Raw genomic sequence first — 23,591 nt, 5'->3', positions numbered from 1 at the left:
TATGTGTACCATCCATAAATAAATTTGTCTTACTGAAAAATAAATTAAATTGTGGACATTAGATATTTATTAATTACTTTTTTCTAAAGACACAGTCTTGGATAATGTTTAATAAAAATAAACAATTTCTGATGTATTCAAGTAACAAGAGTAAATCTAGAAGTCAGTCTACCATTGGACAGGAATGATCTCTGCATGTTAATATGCTGCTTGTCTTAGAGCTTAAAAGAGGCTATAACTTAAAGGCTAAGGCTACCTCTACACTGGACAGCTCTTTTGTCAACAAAACCTGGGTTTTGTTGACAAAACTCGCAGAATGTCAACAAGCAAAATTTGTTTTGTTAAGAATCTGTCAACAAAACTCAGCTTTTCTGCTGACAGTGTTCTGTTTCTCCACAATGAGGAAGAATGCCTTTGTCAACAGTTTTTGTTGACAAAAAAGCCATATAGACACTCTGGTGCCCCTCTGTTGACAGACAGGGCTTCCAGTTCCCTGGGGAGCCCTGTTTGATGAGCTTCCAATTAGCTGCTCTGTTGAGAGAGTGGCTGAGCAATCTGGCTGCTCCCTGTTGACAGAGAAGATCGCTCTTTCAATCCACTTTTGTGTGTGGGTGTGATCTGTTGACAGAGGTTTTGCTGAAGAGCTCTTCCAACAGTAACTTCAGTCAACAGATTGTTGTAGTGTAGACATAGCCTTAGAGGGGTATCTGTGTTAGTCTGTATCTGTAAAAATAATGAGGAATCTTGTAGCACCTTGGAGACTAATGGATTCATTAGGACATAAGCTTTGGTGGGTTCAAAATTCATGTTAAATGCACCCCCTTTTCATGCCAATAAACATATACTATGCATTCTCTTTATAGGATTTTCAAGAGGATTCCGTGCTGGCTTAACTTTTCTCCCATTTAAATCAATCCCAAGTCCTGTAAACTTGGCTCCTGTACTACCATTAGTGCCCCATAAGAGGGAGACATTTCTGCAAGTGACCTAAAAGGGATTATTTTACATTTATGTCATAGTTTGAAGTCCAATATCTCAAGAACTTCCAGAGTTAGAAGCAAGTGTGATGCATCTCATTGGAAAGCTGGAAATCTCTTTCCAAAATATGTATCACTTCCATTCCTAGAAATAGTGAATTGGAAGGAATCAGACCTTGTCCCTGGTATAGGGTTGCCTATTGCCCATTGTGGGGCCCAAGACAGTATAATTTTTGAGGCAGGGGTAATTCGTTGCTAGGAGGCGAGAAGGAAATTTCTCTTTGACAGGTTGATTTTTTTTTTTTTTTTTTTTAAAATAGCAGATGTTTGAGGCTGCTCCAAGGTTTGGAATGTTAGAAGAAATCCCAGTGGAAATGGATTAGTGGGCAGAGAGCAGGTGAGGCGGTCAAAGGTGGAAGTAAATACAATTTATCAGATGACTCTGCAATTTGTCACATTGGTATCACACACCTCCCTCCCACCCCCACATGTGGCATATATACAGTTCTTTCCAGCAAAGAGCTAACATTGTTTCTGTGGACAGCGTGCTCAAGGATAAGTTACACAGTAAACCAGTGATGTGCTTCAAGAATTTTAAACAAAGAACACCAAGAAAAATTCCTTCTTAGTTTATCATAAGTCTGTCCTACAGTGTACACCCTTAGAGAAAGGAAGGATGAGGAACAGGAGACTCTGCTTATTTGGTTTTCCCTTTAAAAACAAAAAAAACTTTTTCCCGAACCACGGACAAACCACTTTTTTGGCAAACACAGTGAAGCGAAGTTTACTTTTTTGGAAACTGTGTATAATGCCAGAAAAAAATATACAGATCATATACAGTACTAAAGTCCTCTGTGATGAGACCCTTGCTGGCAGCCTTTAGGTGTAGTCTCCTGTGATAAGGCGTACAAACCTAATACAGGCCAACGAAGGGTTAACGGGAGCCTGAAAGCCCAGTTAGCTCAACTTGTTCCTCTTGGAGGCTGTGTCAGGCTCAATTTAGGAACAGGTCTAGATGGGAATGAGCCAGGCAGTTACCACAAAGGATGGTGTTTAGAGCAATAATAAAAAGACAGTCCAGGGTGCGAAGGTCCAGGGTCCTTTCCTGAGAAGGACAAAGGAAAAGACTGAGGAAGACCTCAGGCTTTGATAGGGAGGGAAGAGAGAAATATGCTGCAGGAGTCAGGATCAGCTTCTGTGGTGGGCTCCTACAAAGGGGGAGGAGCGGAAGGGAAACAGCCCTGAAGGTCAGCGTCCTGGAAACAGGACAGTGGACAAAAGGGAAATCATAAGAGACATGGAAATCCCAGAACCGTGGCGTAGAAGGGAGCTGGTGTAAATTATTTTGACATCAATCACTGAAGGTACTAGAACTGAAGATCCCAGGTGGGACAGAAGTCTTTAGGTTTGCTATTTGATTTTTAATTACTAGTGAAAGACATTGTGTAGGACATTATGTCCTGAAAAGGGAGGACTCTAGAGGCACCAGGCCAAGAGGCTGTGTGCCCCTCTATGTGAGATAGACAGAAATGCCAGAAGGTGGTTCTCTAGGCTGGTGAGTGACAACAGTGCTGTGAGGTGCTGCTTAGGGTGGGGAAGTCTAGCATTTGGTGCCATCTGGGCCATTTCGGAAGCAATACCATTGCTTTCAAGACCAGGGATAAGTCATAATTCACCAACTACTGGTCTTGAAATTTATAATTTTTTGAGAACACCTGGATTCCTCAATGGCACTGAGCTCTCACAAAGCGTTCTCAGATAAAGCTTTTTACCACCTCCAGCTGGGTGGGAAAGACCATCCCACTCTTATGGGTATTGATCCAACCTAGCCTCACTTATGCACCTCTCCCAATTTCTCTGACACTGAGGCACACACACTACAGCAACACACTATAGCTAGACATGAAGCCATCAGGCCTTAGTCCTAGCATAACAATCCACAGGATTCATAGAGCCACAAGGTATTTCTTCAACAAACAGGCTATCACAAACACATCACTCTGTCATTTGCCTCCTACATTGGCTTCCCACAGAATGTTAGGCCAGATTGAAGGTCTTGGTTCTTATCTTCAAGGTGGTGAATTGCCTCGAGCCCACGATCCCTAAAACGATTGCCTAAAGTTTTGGGACAAGAGCTGCTCAGCTACTCCGGAAATGCCCACACCTACACAGCAGAAAAGGCTTGTTGAGGGCAGGAATACAATAAGGTATGAATTCTAACAGGAAATAAGAATCACTAGACATTATCATCATCTCCTACTCCAAATGCAAGAGTCTCATCTTTAACCTCACCTTCTCAAATGTAAACACACAACAGTGTATGTATAATTTTTAGGATACCCACCCAAACACAGCACCACACTAGTCACCTAATTTTTCTTTGTGGATAACGTAAGATGAATGGGATGAAATTTTAACAAGGAGATCCTGGCAACCTCCAAAAGTCCCCGCCCAGCGTGTCACACATTGTAAACTATTTTACAAATCGGTCTAAACATCTTGACTGGGTAGTAACATGATTATAACAAGGGTTATTCCACCTACACATACAAAGCCATATAGCAGAATTAGACGACATCGTGACGGAAGAGTTTTAACATAAATAGCCCCAGTAGCTTTCGCTATATTGGCCAGGACAAACACGTTAGTATCTTAATTTCAAGAATATCCAGCCATGGTTTGATACTAAAGTGTAGAAAGGGTCTAACAAGAGAATGCCTGTCTTTTGATCTCAACTGTAGCATTATAGTATAGAAAGAGCCACTCACGCTGCAGCCCTATTGGTATAAACAGGAAGGAACTATGGGTAGGGTTCTCTTAGAGAGAGTTTTGTGGACCTTTGAAATTCACTCCCTGTGTGGGTCTGAAATAGCTCAGATATAATAACCTTCCCAGCACATTGCAAAGCTCATCTTTTTTCCCCCAAGGGGAATTGTAAGGTGGGGAATTGCTGGAAAGGAAGAGGAAATTGAGTTAAAATTGCCTGGCTTATTGGCAGCTGTTTATTTTAAATTGTACTTCTACACTTAGGTTATTATTTGTGATGTATTTAAAGGGTGATGTTAAGTGTGTCTGGTCCATGCAGAGGGGGGCCCTACTTGTAGCATTTGTAGAAAATCAAAATATATTAAATAAGAGGCATAAACATTTTAGTGAATGAAAATGGCACGCCGAAGAAAATATACTTTACTTTCACTTGGCATTCTATTTTCACCATAATGTACAATTCCCATTCTTTAAAGTCCCCCCAGAAACAAATAACTATGTCTTTACTTTTTTCTGTACTCCCTCCTACTGCATACACACATCACCTTACGAGGCACACAGTTTCACCTGTCAAAAAGAGCAAATATAGTTGTCTTTGATAATTGCAGGAAGTAAGTGCATCCTGTCACGGCTTTTTTTCCCCCCCCAATGGAAGCCTCCCACTGACAAATAGGACCTCTGTTCGTGAAATGGCAGGACACTGCCCAGTGTTACATTAGTATATCCCCTGAACAAAAATACACCATGAGAATATGAGAAAGGAAGGAAACCATTAAAAAAAGAAGAAACTAAAGTTAGGAAATAACCAGCAACATTTTAAACTAGCAGCAAAAATGAATCTTTTCATGACTAATGGTGACAGAAAAAAAAATGAAAGTACAAAAGCAGAGATAGTTACTGTACGTTCTCTGTCATTTGATGAGGTTTACATTTTTAGCAATGAAAAAAAAAACAAACACATAATAGTTGAATAGCAAAGTTGCAAAAAAGCAGATTAATGATCCAAAAATTATACTGTCAGTCATGTGACCAGGCATGATTCAACATCCATCCCAAAGACATATACTAAAACACGATCAGTAATGGCAAGTACAGTGCACAGCTCCACTGGCTCACAGGGAAATAAGTAGTATCAGATCTTAGAGTCTGATGTTAAAATGTGTCTGCCATGTGTCATTCTGCTGGGGGGTGAAGAAGGGGGAGGTAGCTCTGTTTTAAGACAGATTTTTATTTTCTGCAACATTTTATTAACTTTGTAGGCCTCAATTCTTTATTTTCTTACATTAGAAGTAGGAATTCCAAGATGATGGGTATAGGAAAGCTGAAGTTGTAGAAGTTACTCTATACAGAGCCAAAATTTTCAAACTGTAGATTCTGTGCATCATAAACGTGTGTGCGCACATATGTAGGAAAGCAAAATTGACTTTTTCCACTTATGGTAATTAAGTGTGCAAATATACCAACTGTGCATGCAAAAACTGCACATGCAAAATTAGAGTTCCAATTACACATCTGCAGATTATAAGGCAGAAGAATTCTGTCTTATAATTAAAGACATATGACCCCCTGGACAAAACCTAATAAAAAAAAAGTCCCTTTCTGCAACCTCAGGGTCTAAAACAATAACTTGTAAACTAAGCCAAGCAAACTAATAGAGCAGCTGAACTTCACCCAGCTCTCACAAGAGCAACCACCAAAACCCGGAGAGCAAGATGCAGAGATTCCTGGCAGGTAGGTGTGGCGCTGTGTGAAGTTTTTCTATCTGTATACTTATTGCTAATACTGCCCACTACTGCGCTAGCACTGCAGCCGGCTGCAGAGACTGAGAAATTGCCTCTTCCCTAAAATCCTCATCCTGTGCTATAAAAAAAAAAATTAATAAACAAGCTGCAGAGTATTGTGTGGGAGGGGGATTATTATAAAATAAAGGAGCACATGTAAGTTTGAAAGACAGCGAGACTTTCTTTTTCTGCTTCCACCTTTAAGACATGCTCAAATGCAAAATGAGTAAGTAATGACCCAAAAATGGCTGTTCTAGATGATGATACAATCTACGTCTAGCTACCGATTGGACTGAATATACCTGAATGCAAGATGTCAAAGTCTCCCTTTAGCCCTTATCACTACTTGAATGAACATATTCCCAAATATCTGCCTCTACTTGGAATCACCCGCCTCACCAAAACAGGTATAATTCTACCTTTTGGCAAATTTATTATTCAGTTGAGCCCCTCTTTATGAAATCATATACACAGTGCAAAGTGCTCTGGAGAGAAAGACTATCAGTTTTTGGACTATCTCTTCAAAAAGATTTAGTTCACATACCACCTTTTCATGGACTTCATTTTAGAACCTCTTACATATAGACCAACATCATCGATTTATGTATTTATTAAGGACTTAAAAAGTTTGTTAAAAGTAAAGAAGAATGCTAGAAAAAGATTATCAATGCTGTAAAAAAAAAAAAAAAAAAAAAAAGTCATCTATCGTAAAAGCCTTTAGAAAGCCAGCATTTTAGAATAATTATTTACAGCTTTAAAATGACGTTTCTGGAGCAACATAAAGTCACATTATTTGGAAGTAATATAAAGATTTAGGTCTAACTTTACATTCCGAAAACATACAAAATATTTAAGCTGTTTAAAATTAATCTCAAAAGAGCTAACTGTATAGGCTTTTGAAGGGCTCAGAAACTGTGTGTATTTCAGCACTGTGTTTACAAAGAGATACAGCTGGTTGTTTAACCACACAGATATAATTGTCTACAACTTAAGTAAGCATTGATAATATTTTCTTTTTTACAAAAAGATGCTATCAATAAAAAACACAGGGTATTTTGTATTACTTCAAAGCTTATTTATAATGCGTTTAGGAAAATTCAATGGAAACAGGAAAATAATGTCTTGATTTTCTAAACTATACAACATCTGCTTTTACTTACTTGAATCATTGTAAAGTTCTCTGTATTCTGAATGATCACTCTTTCTTTTGTCTGCTCTTGTATTTGAATATCTTCATATTATGTTATTCACAAGATCGTGGGTGTGCAACCACAGGAAAATCTCTGCTGCTTTTTTACAATGGTGAGTGCTAGATAGTGTAAATGTTTTATGGAAACAAAGTACAAACATCATAAATGTTATTTTCCTCAGAAGGCTAAAGTTACTAAAGCCTTATATATTCCTCATGCGCACATGCAACATGAGCTCAGATATTTTTAAGCCAGATATTGGATTGTTTACACATATTCCCTCTCTCAAGTGTGCATAACCCACATCAGCTGCTATTAGAAGATGCATCCTTTTCTACGAATAGATTTCCTTTTAGTGATCACCATTACCCATGCCAAGCCAAAGTCTGAAAGCCACAAATTTCTTTTTAAAGTTTTCCCCTCCCATGGTAATTTCCAGGTTGCTGCATGACTTGTTCCCCCATAATCATCTTCTATTTTTGATTACAAACACTAGAAACTTAAATTCTATGCAATCGTAACATAAATTGAAAGCAACAAATTCAGGTGTGTATCACTATTGAAACAGGTAACTATGAACAGTTTGAATATTTGAGTGTAATTGTCTTATAGATCAGAGAACAAACTCTCTCTAAAGTTGAAGTTTAAATGTGTGTATCCAAAGAGAGTTTAAACCAGAGTACCAAAGTAAGAGATCAGTTTAAAAAAAATCTTTAAACTACAAAACCACCACTCTACAGTAAACTCTTTCATATCCTGCAGCCCCAGGACCGGGACATTGCCAGATATTCTGGATAGTGGAGAGGTTTACCTAGCAATGCATAACACTAAAGGAAAAACAAGATTGGATATGAGGAAACAAACAAAAAAGTTATGTAGAGTACTTTATTTACCAACAGTAGTACTGTACACTGTAAACTTGTACTGTATTTCCAGGTGTTTATTTGTATTCACTTTCACTATACTGTACTTGTGGAAAACTTAACTAAAATTTACTTATGGTTCAAATGCTGGTTATTTGAGAGTTCCGCATGATAGAATGGGGGACACGAAAGAGTTTACAGGATTTGACAAATACATTGTAACATCATACGTTCTTTCCCTCTACAAATTTAGTTACTGGTATCTACTATTGCTGTATATGCCTGAAAGGTTAACATAGTGAAGGAGGCAAAATTTCCTGTGGAGCTCTTGAATATGCAAAATATTTTATACTCAGTCTCTTAAATAAATGTACCAATGAACAGCTTGATGAATCTGAACACATCTCTCTTTCCTTTCCTTTTTGTTTCCATAAATGCAAATATTTAGCTTTAACTTTAATGTTCTGCTTAACATTTTTCATAGGTATGTGCGGAAAAGACCATAAAATGTGTTGTTTATATGGTTTTCGGTAAGGCATATAGATACAGTTGGAGTCAGTGACTTGTGTTTTGAAAGTAGAAATGAGGGGGAACCAAACTTCTGGACCCCTCACCCTGAATGTGGGTGAGAAGATGGATTTTTCAAAAGTTCTACCTTCAGTCCATCAGTTTTAATTGTCGGTGAACCACTATACTGGGCTCATGACCCCTAACATTTTGAAAAGATGTGGGCTTCCTCTGACCTAAAGCTAGCTAAAAGTGAAAGGGTTTTTTGTTTGTTTTAAATGACTTTGCATACTTCAATCCACAGAATGATAGGTTTCTTGATAGCTATAACTTGGAGGATTGAAATAAGATGACTATGGGAATCTCTAACATGAATTTTCACTCATTTAGATGCTTGAGAGAATGTTTAATATTCTTGGCATGTAGTTTGCAGTGATTAGGTTACTTGCACACCAGAAGTTTAAGCTGAATGTCAGGGAATTTCCTATTTTTTGTTAGTGTATTATTGTTATGGAGCTGGGCCAACAGTTAAGGTGGTAGTTGCACTGTAATGGGAGGGTCTGACACTTCTACAGTAGACAACATGTACGTTGGAGAAAATAAAACTTGGAGTTTGTGATCTGAGTCCCAGATGCTCAAAAGGTATTTAGGCTCCTAACTTCCATTGATGTCACTGGAAATTTGGAGCTAAAGTACCTTTGAGGATCTGGGCCCAAGTGCTTTATTTTAGACAACAGTAACACCTCTGTAGGAGATAACAGCATCCATTATTTGAAGAGAGAAACAGAATGTGCTGGAATGCAGCATCTAAGGAAAGAATGTGATGGGTTCTGTTTTGTGGAGTGTGTGGCAAGAGGCTCCTCTTGCCTTTCACTGTACTCCTAACATCCTATAATGAATTTCCTCTCTCCTTGTCCCTCAAGTGTGGGAGGCTGACAGAATTGCTGGCCCTGGGGATGGTATGCGTGGGGGGGGGGAGGGGGGAAGGAGCCAGCTCTGTGCTTCTGGAAGGGGCGGGCCCTTGGGTGGAAGGAGAGAGGCTGGGGACTAGCCTCTCCCCACCAGCTCTTCGGTGCCACCTAAGGCTTGAATGGTGATTTAAAAGGGCCTGGGGTTCTGGTTGCCATTGCTGTTGCAATGGCAGTGGCAGCGGCTTGGAGCCCTTGAACCTTTTGAATCACTGGGTCCTGAGTTGCCTCTCCCTTCTCCTTACCCCCCATGCTGTCAAATGACAGACCGTCTAAGCTGCATTGCATGAATTCCCACTTTCCTCTGTCAAGGGAAGTGGATTGTATTGGGGGATTGAACCTGGACAGAACAGAGGAGTTCTGAAGTAGTTTGGGCATGTGTGGGAGCAGAACCTAGGAAGTTCTAATATTTCTGGAGAGGCTGGAATTAGGACAGACCAGATCTGATATACTAAGGTTTCAATACTTCAGGGACTATTGCCATGCACTGCCCAGCTAGTCTCCACAAAGATCTCTGGATACCTTATCTCAGCCACACCACTACCCACAGAGCTAGGATGAGATATGTGGAAAGGGGCAGCTACTCCTGGCTCCACCAAGCCCCGGGGAGTCAGGAAGGAGGCCGCAGCTGCTGGCCCTTGCCAGGGCCCTGGGGAAGCCACAGCTGCCTGCGCTCCCTGGAAGCCTGGGGAAACGGCAAGGACACAGCAGCTGACCTCACTCTCCCAGCTTGCCTGAGGCTTGAAGTGACCTACTTGCTCTCCACCCAGCAGCTGCACCTGCGCAGCTGGGGGTGGAAAAGTTCAGCAGGGGGAGGGCCCATCTATGGGACAATTAGTCCCTTTTAAAAAATAAGTAGGGATGCCTTTTTGGCGTCCCAAATACCAGACCATCCCGCCTAATGTGGGATGGATGGTCACCCTACACAGAAGTTCTTCTCTCCCTCATTCAGATCCACACTTGACCCTCAGAACTAGCTTACAATGCCTGCTTCCTGACGATGAGAGCTGAAGGAATGAAGGTTCGGAGACGAGAATGTTAAGGGAAGCTGAGGCAGGAACGAGAAGCCTACGCAATATACACAGGGACAAAAGGAAAAGAGCAAATATGTGGAAAGAAGAAGAGAAGATGTGTTTGAACAGGTAAGCAGATGACGTATGAGAAGTGGAGTGCTCCTCTCTGATGAGCCAGCAATGGTTCGTAGAAGAACAGAGAACAGATACACCTACAAAAAGGTCGTATGACTTATCTCTGTGAAATATCTTCTCTCATTCAGCAGTCCTCAGATCCTCTCGCATGAGTCTTGAAAGGCTTATCCAAATGGAAATAAACTGTCAGCCAGTTCTTCAAGTCCAAGAGACTCCAACAAGCCCCCACTTCCTCAGCATCCCCTTTACAAACCATCATACCCCTGGCTTTCTATGCACATTGGCTGCCACAGAGAAAAGGCAATGGTGAAGCTAGGAATAGACTCCAGAATTCCAGACTTCCAGTCCTGTGCTTTGACCATGAGATAGGTCTCCTCCCCTGGCCCCAAATAAACAAATTCAAGCGTTTAAACGTAATTCTGTTTGTTTGCTTTCGTTTCAGTTCACTTTTGTACATGCCCCATGGAACAGAAGCCCAGAGAAGCAAAACTAGCTCAGTTTACAACTTTCATCTATATAACGTTGCAACATCATAAACAATGTCAGACACATCCACAGCCCTTGGAGTAAAACTTGTTACTTCTCTGTTGGTGGCTGAGAAAAGCAGTTCATATATTTGCTTTCTTTGTCTCACATAAGTGACTATTTAAAAGTTATTTAAAAAATAAAAATAAACATTTAAACAAAAAAGACTCTTAGCCAGAATGGATATTTCTTGTTTACCCCTCCCCCCATGGTCAGAAAGTGCTACAAAACTCACCAAAAAACAAGCACTAATAACTCTGAGCACACTGTATTGACTGCACAGCATTTAAGTGTGAGGGGTGGTATTTGTGTGGCTGGCTGGCTGAAGGGGACGGTGCTTTATAATGTGGGGTTCATGGGAAAAGGACAACTTCTGCAAAAAAGAGGTCAGCCTAGTGGCTGACTGATCCTGCACAGACCTGCTATAGGCATTATGCTACCCATCCCCTTTTTTAAGGGGGCTGGAAAGGGGTTTTTCCCTTATTACCAGAACAACCTAGCTGAAGCTGGGTTATTTTCACCTTCCCCACAGCAGTTTCAGGAAGGAATTTGTTCATGTACAGCATAACAGGTGGCAGGCTATATGTCACATCTCATTTTTTAAGTTTAGGGCAGATGTCCAGTGCAAGTATTCTCTAGGAAAGGTACACAGTGAGTGGGTAAGTGGCATGGAAAAAGACTTACAGAAAGAGATATTTGTTAAAGGAACAAATGGGGGCAGTTGAAGACTCCCATGATTGGCATAGCAGAGAGCCAACCACGATTCTTACAGCCCACCATAATCTTCCTGGAAGGGAGGGCTGGGTTGTAGGGTCTCAGCAACGGATTTAATGGTGGGATCTACTTCGAAAAAGAGGGTGGCTGGGGGAAGCCCCACAAATAATTACAGAATAAACAAGGAGTTACCTGCACTGTATACATTTATGTGCTGGATAGTCCCAGACATCTAATAATAAAGTTGTTGACAGATTAAACTGACTTCAAATATCTCCTGTCCTTCTTTCGGCATAGCCAGAAAATACATTATTGATTTATCATAATCATATTACTTCTTTACTCAGGTACTTGCAAGGAAAGGGGAGGTTGTACAGAAATGCCAAAGCACATGGCTTGCAGTCTATTACGTGCTCCCAGATCTTCACTATTTCCCATGAATGTACAATTAGAATATACTTTTTCCCAGCTCAGTTGCAGACTTTGGTTATAGGGAGGGACATATTTCCCAATGCTGTCACCATATTGCAATACTGCTTAAAGATGGTCAGGGATTAACCAATTGATAGAACCCCTTTGCAATACAGCATGTTCACTGAACAGCAAGGACTTTGGGTTTTCGGCTTTCACAGTTTATTTAATTGTATAACAATACTGAAAAGCTTTAACCTTGGAGGATGTATGGAATAAATAACCTGTATTTTACATTCTCCTGAAAAAGTTAGGCAGTATGAAATCACAAAGATGTAACTTTGAATGTGACACTCAAGAACAAAAGGTGCTTAACATTAGAAAATACTGTAGGGGTAAACTCACTCTTACCAAATCTCTTCTTCCCCACCCACCACTACTTGCAGGCAACAATAGACAGTTTTCTTCTACACTAACTTATACCTTTTAATACTATTTATAAATAATCACATGAACAGAATTATGTTTTGTTAACCTGGCTGTTCTTCATGTAAAATACTAATATTCACATTCAAATAGCATTTGCCATTTGTTTGTCAGTCATTTTCTATCAAAACATTTCAGTCATCTAGTTAGGAACAAAAAAATCCAATTAGAAGCAAAAACAATACCACGTGCCTGAGGTGACCAGTCACATAGTGAGAATATTGGGAAAAAAAAAGAAAATCAAAGGAATCCTCTCAAACAATCCAAAAGCTAAAAATTATTCACAAATTGTTTAAGCAATTATGAAAAGAAAAATACCTTAAGAAAAATCAGTTTGCAAAACATTTCATTGGCAAAAGTGTTGTATGTCAGATTTTTTTTCTTGCAAATAAATAATTGATCAGCACTACTTAAAAACATATGGAATCAGCCAGGAATACAGGCAACAAAGGTTGATCCTGCAGACTCTTATGCACAAGCTTAACATGGTTCCACTGACTTCAGTAAAGTTACTCAAATGAGTAACATTAAGCACTGTAAGCATTTGCAAGACTGGGACCTAGTAATATTTGTTCTATGTGATGGGCCCAAACAGAAACTTCAGCTCTAAAAAACAAATTTTCCTGAATTATAGGGAACATACATCCAAAGTTTTGTGGTAGTTTCATATTGAACTTCTGCTATTGGCCAAGTGAAACCTCCAAAATGGAACAACCCTGAATGCTTTCAAAACTTATGATCCAATTTTGTATTTGAATGTAGTTGCTTCGACAGTGATTTTTTGCATGTCTGGTAAAAAAGCGTCCTATAACACAGTATAATTAGGCCTTTGACTGACCGTGCCATGGCAAAACATTACATATAACTAGCAAAATAATTTGATCTACATATACGTTCAATATTCAAGAACGTTAATATAAAAACAAACCAGATGTAGATTATATCAAACTAATAGCAGCAAGTTTTTAAAAACAGCAATTTTTCTTGCCCCATCTGATTGTTCTAAAGCAGTTATGAATGTAACTTCACAAAGAGCATTCAACATGCTGAATTTTCCAATTATTTTTCATATTAAGGATTGAGATTTTATTCTGTGTAACAATAAAGCCATGGATTGGTCCTCTGTTATTCTCAAGGGCATATTTTATTGATTTTTTTAAACATTAATTTCCATTTCAACTATCTGTTTTTGCATTAACTTAATTATGCACCTCAGCTTGTCATTGTTAATGCAGTAAACTTCTGTTTCTTTTATATGTTCTCCTCTGAGCATCAAAACTAGAAATGCTTATGGGACTATTAAGGCTGTTAACCAGAAAATATTTAAAATAAATACATATAAATTTTATTTTAACCATTTTACCAATAATGCTGTAGCTAATTATCTTAACAGTACTATATTCCAAATATCTTGCAAAAGAGGCTACTAAATCAGCACTGAAGAACTGCTAATGTGCCTCAGACACCCAAATTAGGATTTGCTCAATGCTCATTTTATATCAACCTGCTGTGAAAATATGACTACACCTGCTGATTTTATGAGGTTGTTTTGGTTTTGTTTTGTTTGTTTTTTTAAAAAGGAAGTTTTGGTACAAGCAAGTTAATGTTATAATTTTAAGATATTTAGCAAGTGGCTTACCATTTCAAAGGCAACTAATTACATCAGCATCTAATTAAGGTCATATAGTATTTTATATTTTTAAAACTAAGTTCACAGTTCTACTGTTTTTTAATACCACATACTTTTCTTTCCCTCAAAACTAGAAATACCAGTACTTGATTAAACCTCTGCTAAGTCTCTTGAAACCTATGGCTCAAAACTCTTAATTATCAGGAGTTGTAAATAAAGAGCATGTTGAAGCAGAACAGAGGTCTAATGATTTAATGTAAAAGAAAAAAACACCCGCGTGCAAAAGCAATTCGCATCAAAGCTAGCAGGCTATACCCTGACAGTCATCCATCAAACCAAAAGTCTCCTTAATAAATGCCAATTATAGGGCAAATATGCACAAACGTGGATAGCATAAGCCATGGGATCATTTCCTTCCGAGAAAATTAGTGACCAGCCAAACACCCATGCAGTGTAAACTACCAGACTGCCCTACAGCAAGACTCACTGCTGATCTGAATACTAACTATTATTATCATTTCACTCATTTCTATTTTACTTTATTTTGTGCTGTTGTAAGAGTGCAGATCCACACAGAATTTTGTTTGGGGTTATACAAATTCTTTCACAATTTGTATAGAAGTCTAACATAACTTTTTAAAAGCCATGACATACCTATAATGTATACAGAGTCTCTGACTTCCGCCGTAAGCGAGCCTTTTTCCTAACTTAATCATACTCAAATTTCACCCCTTTTAAAGATCCTGATTCAAAAATGTTCACTCATTCTCCACAGTCCACAAATTTATACCATCTCTTCCTGTGATATTATATGTGCATAAATTAAAAAAGAATGGTATTGAATAAAGACTAAAAACCTAACATGGAGTACCTTTTCCTAAATTTAGATTTAGTTTATTACAGAAAGTGCTCAATTATGTGTTCTCATAAAATTATCTGTTTATGTATATAAAGGATGTTTTGAATTTGAGCTAAAAAGTTATGACCCCTAAATCTAAAGCAAAGGATAAGATTCAATGTACAATGTGTATTAAACAAACACACTGAACAATATGAACTAGTTCTTCATTATTAACTATCCAGACCCTTTCTTAAACATCTTCTGCAAATCACACATGACTACACCACATAAAAGCTTTAGTTTCCCCAACAGCAGCTTTGTTGCCTTTATTGTAACTGGTATACAGTGTATTGAAAAGTACCAAGTTGTCTAATGTAGAGTGTTACAGTACCACATTGTGGAGTTATAGTTAAGTGCCAAAAATGAAAAAAATCTTGTTAATAAAGGGGGGGGGAAAGATTTCTAAGAAGTAATATTGTATGTTAGTGCAATGACAAAGAATAAATTTCCTAAATGAAAATGCTCATTTACAATATTTATAGAAAATGGATTTGAAAATGCTGCATCAGTCCCAGGTTGATGTCTTACCTAATTGACCTCCAAAGTGACATCTTCCATCGCATAGGCTGGCCCGTGCTATATTCATTTATTTCCATCTTGCCTGAAATTATGATGAATGGTCTGAGCTCCATTCAATTATTGAAAATGTGCAAAGAAACAGAAACAATGAAACTGGCAAAGTTCTCTGCATTCTTAGGAACAATTTAGGCTAATTAGCATCAACTTCTCTCCCATTCATCATACCCCTTTAGAAATATAAACAAACTGTCAGCTCTAACCTAACAAACAGATCACTGAGCTACTTAACACAAATTATTCTTACATGAAAAGCTCCTTCTCAGGCAATATTCTCCTCTAGGGCATCTGGGAAGCTGAGCTATTAAAATTGAAGACATGTGTTTTAGTCAAACTTAACTCCCAGATTGTAGTGATCACTGTTGTGACAGTTTTCAGTCAGCATACAGGCTGCTGGCAACATACTGCACATTTAAATGAAATGATGTAACAAGAGATTTAAATAATGCATGTTCATTTACTGCAGTATTGATACCGGATAACTAACATTCTGCAGCTATAAATGCAACTTTTTCGGTAGAGTTCAAATTTTGGATTTTTGGCTTATAAATTTCATGTTCTCTTTTCTGCTTAATGTGGTTTTTGTCATTCATTTCACAAGCTACGGACCTAAGACACTAGCCTGTCACTTTGGATCAAGCAGAAACTGAGGCTATACTCTGAAGGGGCCAGAGCAGGGAACAGTTCTGGCTTTCCTGCATTCTGACTAGACTTCTCCATATGTGCTACAGATAAAGTGATATGCTTTTCAGGAGGAAGAGCACAAGAGGAATCTTAATATTTGGAATTTTTCTTAAATATTAAAAAAAAAAATTTCCAGTGCTGTCTCAAAAGGATAATGAATTTTCTAAAATGTATTCAAAGTGCCTGAGAAATTAAATTGGGACTCTTCCTCCATCTCACTACAAGCCTTTATATTTAACCCTTTCACTAAGAAATTCTTCATTATTTCAGAAAACAAAATGGTTCCAAATCTCACAGAAGGAAGAATGAGATGACCTCTTTTCCACACCAGAATACTAGGACTGTGTGCAAAGGAAGCGTAATGGCTCTTTTCAAATCCAGTCAGATTTTATGCTGTTAGAGGCTTTACTGGAAATAGCATTAACTGTTGAATGAATGACAGGAAGCAGAGAAAGGGAACTTCCACTACCAGCTTAAATATGCAGTGGCTGTAGGTGCTATTTTCAACAGGGTTGGTTTTGTTTGTTTCTTCATTGTTTTAATTTTTGGTTTTTACTGGGGTGGTTATATATGCAACTGGAAAACAGAGTTGAGGAGAGATTTTTCTCTCACTTCCTGCTTCTCTATTTCTTGATGGGATTAACTGTTTTGTTCTGAACTGCTTCAGTTAATTGCTGGACAATCTGCTTTGGTGACTGTCTTGGAGGAAAGTTCTTGAGTATCTAGGAGTCATTCTGGAATTAAATTTGAAACTGGCAAATTAATTTGAATTAGCCCCTCACAAGCCTGCATCCCCAGCTCTATGGTCTGGAAAGCATATAACACAGGTTGACACTAACATTATAACCACAACAACTGACATGAACCGAAGCAGCAAAAAGCCCTCTAAGTATCCTCCAGTGGCATCATATGGAGCTGTGCACAATCCAATAGCTACGCTAGATATTGCAGTATTTTAATGGGACTGTTAGCCGGAATATAATTTGGGGGGCTTGAATGCTAATGGTCTCTAATGAATAGCTTACCCTGGAAGATGCTATTGGATAGCTTGTGCAAGAGATTGTTTAATCTTAAATTGAATCTTGCAAGCTGATGCACATACTGTTCCTTTTGGGACAGCAGACCTGGATTTTGTGCATGTAGCCAGTGACTAAGGCTGGATATCACACAGGAATGCATCAAAGGGGCTCAAGGACTGGGATTTGGCCCTTGTTAACATTCAAGAGAGAGATAACATAGCCCAGATGAAAGTGCCTGAGTGATGTTACCAAAAGGAACAGGAATAGTCCCTGTTGCTCCTTTAAGCTTGGAAGGGGACAACTCATACATTTCACTATGTGTCTTAGCTGAAGGGCTGTCACATTGAAGACCTTCCTAACAGGGGATATCTGGAAAGGAAACAGCAGTTTTGTACTTGACCAACAAGAGGTGCTCACACACAATTTTGGCCAGCAGTTGTTGCTGGTACATCTGGCCTTGGAAACAGGGGTGTAGTTTTTGCTATATGGACACAATGAATTCACCGAAATGTGTATGTTTCATGATTTGCTCTGTATTATTTCAGAGTGTCTTGGACTATATAAACCCCACAGTGGAAGTGAAGATGTTTCAAATTAAAACTCTGGGTCAAAGCCTACCCACCCACCCACACCTGCAAAACATACTCCAGCTGGAAGTTGACATTAAAAGATGCTAGCTAGGAGGAATAGTGAGACCTAAGAGAGAGGTCTACCCTGTGGGCTCCTGCTTTCTGAGCCCAGAGGGGCTGAAGTTCAACAACTCCTTTTCTTTACGATTTTATATCAAACTGTAACACTTAGGCAGGAGAAGAAAGTGGCCCAGGAAGGCAGCCTTAGGACACTCCTGGACACTCTTAGGCTGTGTCTATACTAGGAAATAAATTTAAGTCATCTTCATAAAGTCAATGGTAAGCGTCCACGTTTAAAGTCAGTGTCCCCATTACCTTTGCTAAGTATGACTGCGTCAGCAGTGCACTATGGGTACCTGTCCCACAGTTCCCTCACCATTTTTGCACTCTGGGTTTCTGTGCCAGAGTGTTATGGGGAAAAAAATTGCACCACAAATGGTTGTGGGTGTCTGATATCATCTCACAGTGCATTGCCCTGCTCCCAGTCTCCCATTGAAAACAAACTGCCAAATGCATTTTTGCACCACTTTTCCACAGCCTGGCCTGACACACACAGGTAGAAGGCTAGCGAGCAAGTCCTGAGAAACAAAATGCAAAAATTAAAACCTGAAAAGTTTCAACTGGAGGAAATGAAAAGATTTTTTTTTTGTTTTTGGCATCACTGAAATGCTTTATTTTGATAGTATTATTTTGATTCATTTCATTTTGGCCCAGAAGCCATGTGGTCGGGGCGGGCAGCCAGAGAGACCGGCAGCCACGTGGTGCAAAGGACAGCTGGAGAGCCGAGCAGCCATGTAGGCCGTGTCTACACGTGCCCCAAACTTTGAAATGGCCATGCAAATGGACATTTCGAAGTTTACTAATGAAGCACTGAATATGCATTTCAGCGCTTCATTAGTAAACTTCGAAATGTCCATTTGCATGGCCATTTCGAAGTTTGGGGCACGTGTAGACGTAGCTGTAGTGAGCAGTAGCTGGAGAGGCAACTGGAGAGCCCAGCAGCTGTGTGATGTGGGGGAGCAGCTGGAAAGCCTGGGCTGATAACTACTTCCTGCTCACCTGGGCTACGTCTGCACGTGAAGCCAACATCGAAATAGCTTATTTCGATGTAGCAACATCGAAATAGGCTATTTCGATGAATAACGTCTACACGTCCTCCAGGGCTGGCAACGTCGATGTTCAACTTCGACGTTGCGTGGCACCACATCAAAATAGGCGCTGCGAGGGTACGTCTACACGCCAAAGTAGCACACATCGAAATTAGGGTGCCAGGCACAGCTGCAGACAGGGTCACAGGGCGGACTCAACAGCAAGCCGCTCCCTTAAAGGGCCCCTCCCAGACACACTTGCACTAAACAACACAAGATACACAGAGCTGACAACTGGTTGCAGACCCTGTGCCTGCAGCATGCATCCCCAGCTGCCGCAGCAGCAGCCAGAAGCCCTGGGCTAAGGGCTGCTGCCCACGGTGACCATAGAGCCCCGCAGGGGCTGGAGAGACAGCATCTCTCAACCCCCCAGCTGATGGCCGCCATGGAGGACCTGGCAATTTCGACGTTGCGGGACGCGGATCATCTACACGGTCCTTACTTCGACGTTGAACGTCGAAGTAGGGCGCTATTCCGATCCCCTCATGAGGTTAGCGACTTCGACGTCTCGCCGCCTAACGTTGAAGTTAACTTCGAAATAGTGCCTGACGCGTGTAGCCACGACGGGCGCTATTTCGAAGTTAGTGCCGCTACTTCAAAGTAGCGTGCACGTGTAGACACAGCTCTGGAGAGCAGTGGAGGTGAAAGCAATGGTCAGAATGGATGCATTGGGGGATACTTCTAGAGACCAATAAAACTGAATTAAATAACGCTGTATCTGCACTAGCATTACATCAACCTTGTAAATTCAAATTTGGCATTACTCCTCATGAAAATCCTGGAGTAGAAAAGTCAACCTTAGGATCCCTTAAAATCAACCTAATGATGTGTGGTGAAGATAGGTACATTATAAAATCAACCCAACTCCCTTAAAGTCAACTTTATGGTCTAGTGTAGAAATAGCCTCACAGTGTCTAGGGTGGAAGCCCAGTGGAGTCAGCGGGCCTAGGCTTCCCTGCAACCACTCTAGCTGTGAAAAGCCCGAGAACTGTCACTTCCAGACTTCTCCTTAAGGAAGCAAGGGCAAGGTACAGATTTTGAAAGCTCTGTAGTTGGGACTGGACACCTGTAAGGATCAACGGATGGACTGACAGTTCCCACCCCTCCCCTCAACCATGAGTGGCCAGGGTATGGGATCCCATATCTTTCTGGGGGTTCTATTACCCCAAAGAGAGTTTAGGATAACTGGTTACCTGACTAGAAAACTGAGTCAATACTCACCAAAAGGCAGACTGCCACAGTTTTTGACAGTGGCCTCAGAGACACTGGAGGTAGGACAAGTGAAGATCTACTAGTCATTAGGTGATATTGCAGTACACACTGCCCAACAAACACAGTATCAGCACTCTGGGGAGTGAGCCCTGTCCAAAGGGTTAAATTCCCCTCAGTGGGGATAGCATTATTGGGACTGTCTACTAGAAACTAAGAAGCATAGGTCAGCTGCTGAGGGTATCACCCCTTCTCAAAAAGTTAGGTATCAATCCACCTTCTGTGCCAAATGGATGGTGGCTTTCCAAGGGAGCCAGAGCCCTTGTAACAAGTTTTTGGGACTTTGTCTAAATGTTCTCTGTGGAAAGAACAGAGAATCAAGTTTAAGTCAGCTGGTTAATCCTAGAACAAGTTAGGATACTCTGGATTCAATCAAAGAATGGATGGGGTGAAGTGGGAGAGGCCAGCGATAGCCCAGAGCTGCTGTGGCTGTTCCCTCATTCACTGCAGGGCAGATTTCTGACATTGAAACAACTCCTAAAGGCAATTTTAATAAGATACAGCCAATGAGTTACAAGTTCTAATGCTTGATCTTCATTGGCTCTCTTCCATTTGCAAAATATTTGAGAATTCAGTTGTGTTCTTTCACTGATCTCTGGATTACGCACTATAATTTGTTTAAAAAAAAAAAAAAGTATGGCTCTTCTCTGTATTTTTAAATCCTCTGCAGATGCCCAGCATGGAATAGGGTAGGTTGGCCATTTGTACCTCATACAATCAGAGATATATCTATCTAATTAAAAAAACCAAAAAAACCCCCAAGGTTGCTGCCTCATCTATACCCGCAAGATCATTGCTTATGACTTGGATCAGTATGTACAACCGCTCTACTTCTAGGATTCTTTTATACAAATACTCATATAACGAGCCTATCAGGGGAGCTGAATTGGAGATAACTGTACCAGCACAATCCAACAAAACCTTTCATACTAAGACTAGAGGCTTGTCCACCAGGTACACTGCACACACCAGGAGCTCCCTGAATTCCTCATTTGTACCTCCTCCTCCTCCACAGCAATCTGCACACTCTTCTCCCCTACTGTTTCAGGGTCTCCCTACAACTCCAGCATTCCCTCTATCAAGTCTCATTTCATCTCCATCTGTGAGAAGTCTTTCAGCGCGTCACCATTTTAAAACTATAGGAAAAAATGGATACAGCTATGATGGGGGTATTTTTTGCATGAAGGTGCCAATGGCTCCCATAGGCAGCTCTTTAATTTACAGAAAATTACACAGGTGGATGGAATTGCTGGCTCAGGTAATCAGATGTCAGAGGTGCTATGTCCCCCTGAACCCTCCTTGTCATTTTCATCCAGTCAGTAGGGTTCTGCCCCAGGGAGCCTTGAACATTCCTTTATACTTGGTAGCTGATGGCATGCAAAAGTTACCCCATTAAAGAAGGGCAGACAGATGCATAAATCCCATTGAATTGAGTGTTTGGCTGAGCAAAACACTATCTACCAGATGATGAAACAAGATTAAATTGAATCTCTTCTAAATTAACTGAACATTTGTCCAAAAAATTTTTTTTTTTTTTTTTTTTTTTTAAAAATGATGCCTCAAATGAAAAAAGACATTTGTTACAAAAAGAGAGGGTAAGTATGTCTTCTTGGCAGTCACTCAATAACAAGCAGGTCATCTTCATGTCACCCACCTATTTGTGAGTCTGTTGATGGCTGATCAGTCCAATTCTGGAGCCGTAGATCTTGTCACAGAAAAGGTAGGTTTAAGTAGCTGTCGGAGGGGCATGGGGCAGTTTTTGCTGCTCTTTTCTTCTTCTCTGCCTCTTCTCGTCTGCACTCTGATGGAATGTCTCAAATTGTGCCACCCCCTCATGGGCCACACTCCACTGGGAACGCTCCTGGGTAAGGTTCTCCATAGTGTTGACACCAATGCTACACTTTTTCACGTGAGCTGTACATATGCATATAGTATCTGTAGGGTGAAAATCCCAAGCTGCTGATGCATATTGTGGTTTCTGTTAAGAACCCTCACTTTTATGCCCAAATTTTATGGTCTGGTCTAAGACCTAACTCATAACATGTATCATGGTTCACAAATACAGCTAGTGTGAGAAGGAACTTATGAGCAGGGCCATAGTTTTCTCATAGTCTGGAGAAAGAGATAGAGCACAGTTGCTGTGCTCTAAGGCCAAGTCCAGAGGCTGTGAGACAAGCCTGAACTGCCAGGGATGAAATACCTTTCTCCCTTACAGTATACTCTACAAAGACATTTCTCTAGTTCACTAACCCAGGGCCTTGGATACAAGCACAATATGTTCCAAATAAGTGATGTTTGTTATGTACTCTCATTGTTTTATTTTAACTCCTTCAGATATGGACTTGTGGATCATAATCAAACAAAGGCATCATTACTCCCATGGATACATAAGCAGGACTGGTATCAGTGCATATGTTTAAAGAGACGACAAAAACCACACACCCCACCTGTGTATTGCATGTAAATGATGGGTGGAGCCATCGTGTAACCTTTTAGATTACTGGCTTATTGTGCTCATCGTGTCTTGCTTCAGCACCTATCCAGGGGCTTCGGGCCTCTCACCCTGTTATTTCTCACCACCCATTGATATCCTATATACTCACTTGTAACCTATTGCTTGACAGTACTTCACTGAGCCCAGCCGGACAGGCTAGTTGGCACTCGGCCAGCGCTGCGCATAATAAACCCTCCTGCTCGATTCTACCCAGTGTCCAGACTTTGTTCCTTCAACATGCTATATTGACAGGATTCTCAAAATTGTCCTATACAAACCCCTGAGAGTACACAAGACCTTTCCAGGTGGCTAGATGGGAAAAAGTGTAATGGTAGATTTTCTTTGTTAATAATTTTACCTCCTGCATTTGCATTAAAAGGCTACTCAATGGCAATTTGTCATATACACTATAGTAGGTAATTTACTTCAGAATGGACCAGTGAGCCCATGGATATACTAGTTCTGATATACAGAGCCTTCCCCTCCAAACACTGTACAGCGAAGGGTCAGTTGCTTAGCAACTGTCCAGTTTAACTGAACTCAGAATTAGTCAGGGGTCTTATTTCATTTGTATATGTTGCATTTAACTATATCTGTACGTAACAGTGACATATGGACAGATGGTTAAAGACAGTTAGTGTTAAGAACACACAAAGTACCAGTGAGGAGAAGTGAAGTGATAAAATTTGTTTGTCAGTACCAATGCACTTGCTGAAATCGCTGGTGCAACAACGACTATTGACTTAACATGTGGCTCTCAGCCAGCAGAGTAAAACGTTGATAATAGGGACAAAACAGGATCTGTATCAAAGACACATAAATATGATGAAAAGCGTAACAAAAAGGTGATTTGCTTAAAACTGGAGAGAGTGAATACACTTTGTCATAGTGTGTCTTATTTGTGA

At 40.2% G+C, this 23,591-nt stretch overlaps 1 protein-coding gene and 1 long non-coding RNA gene across 2 annotated transcripts in view; one reads left to right on the top strand and one right to left on the bottom strand.

Moving 5' to 3' along the window:
- The window catches only part of SLC25A21 (solute carrier family 25 member 21), a 344,043-nt gene that overhangs the window by 274,442 nt on the left and 46,010 nt on the right, over window positions 1-23,591 (bottom strand). The window lies entirely within an intron of this gene.
- LOC142014683 (uncharacterized) lies at window positions 5,446-10,049 on the top strand. Its single transcript, XR_012646018.1, has 3 exons — window positions 5,446-5,474; window positions 5,782-5,931; window positions 10,005-10,049. It is a non-coding gene; the product is annotated as an uncharacterized LOC142014683 (long non-coding RNA).

The sequence above is a fragment of the Carettochelys insculpta genome, chromosome 6 (genome assembly GCF_033958435.1).
Source record: "Carettochelys insculpta isolate YL-2023 chromosome 6, ASM3395843v1, whole genome shotgun sequence".
Classification (NCBI taxonomy): domain Eukaryota; kingdom Metazoa; phylum Chordata; order Testudines; family Carettochelyidae; genus Carettochelys; species Carettochelys insculpta.
Note: the sequence above shows the minus strand (reverse complement) of the source record. Positions and strands in the feature narration are given on the sequence as shown.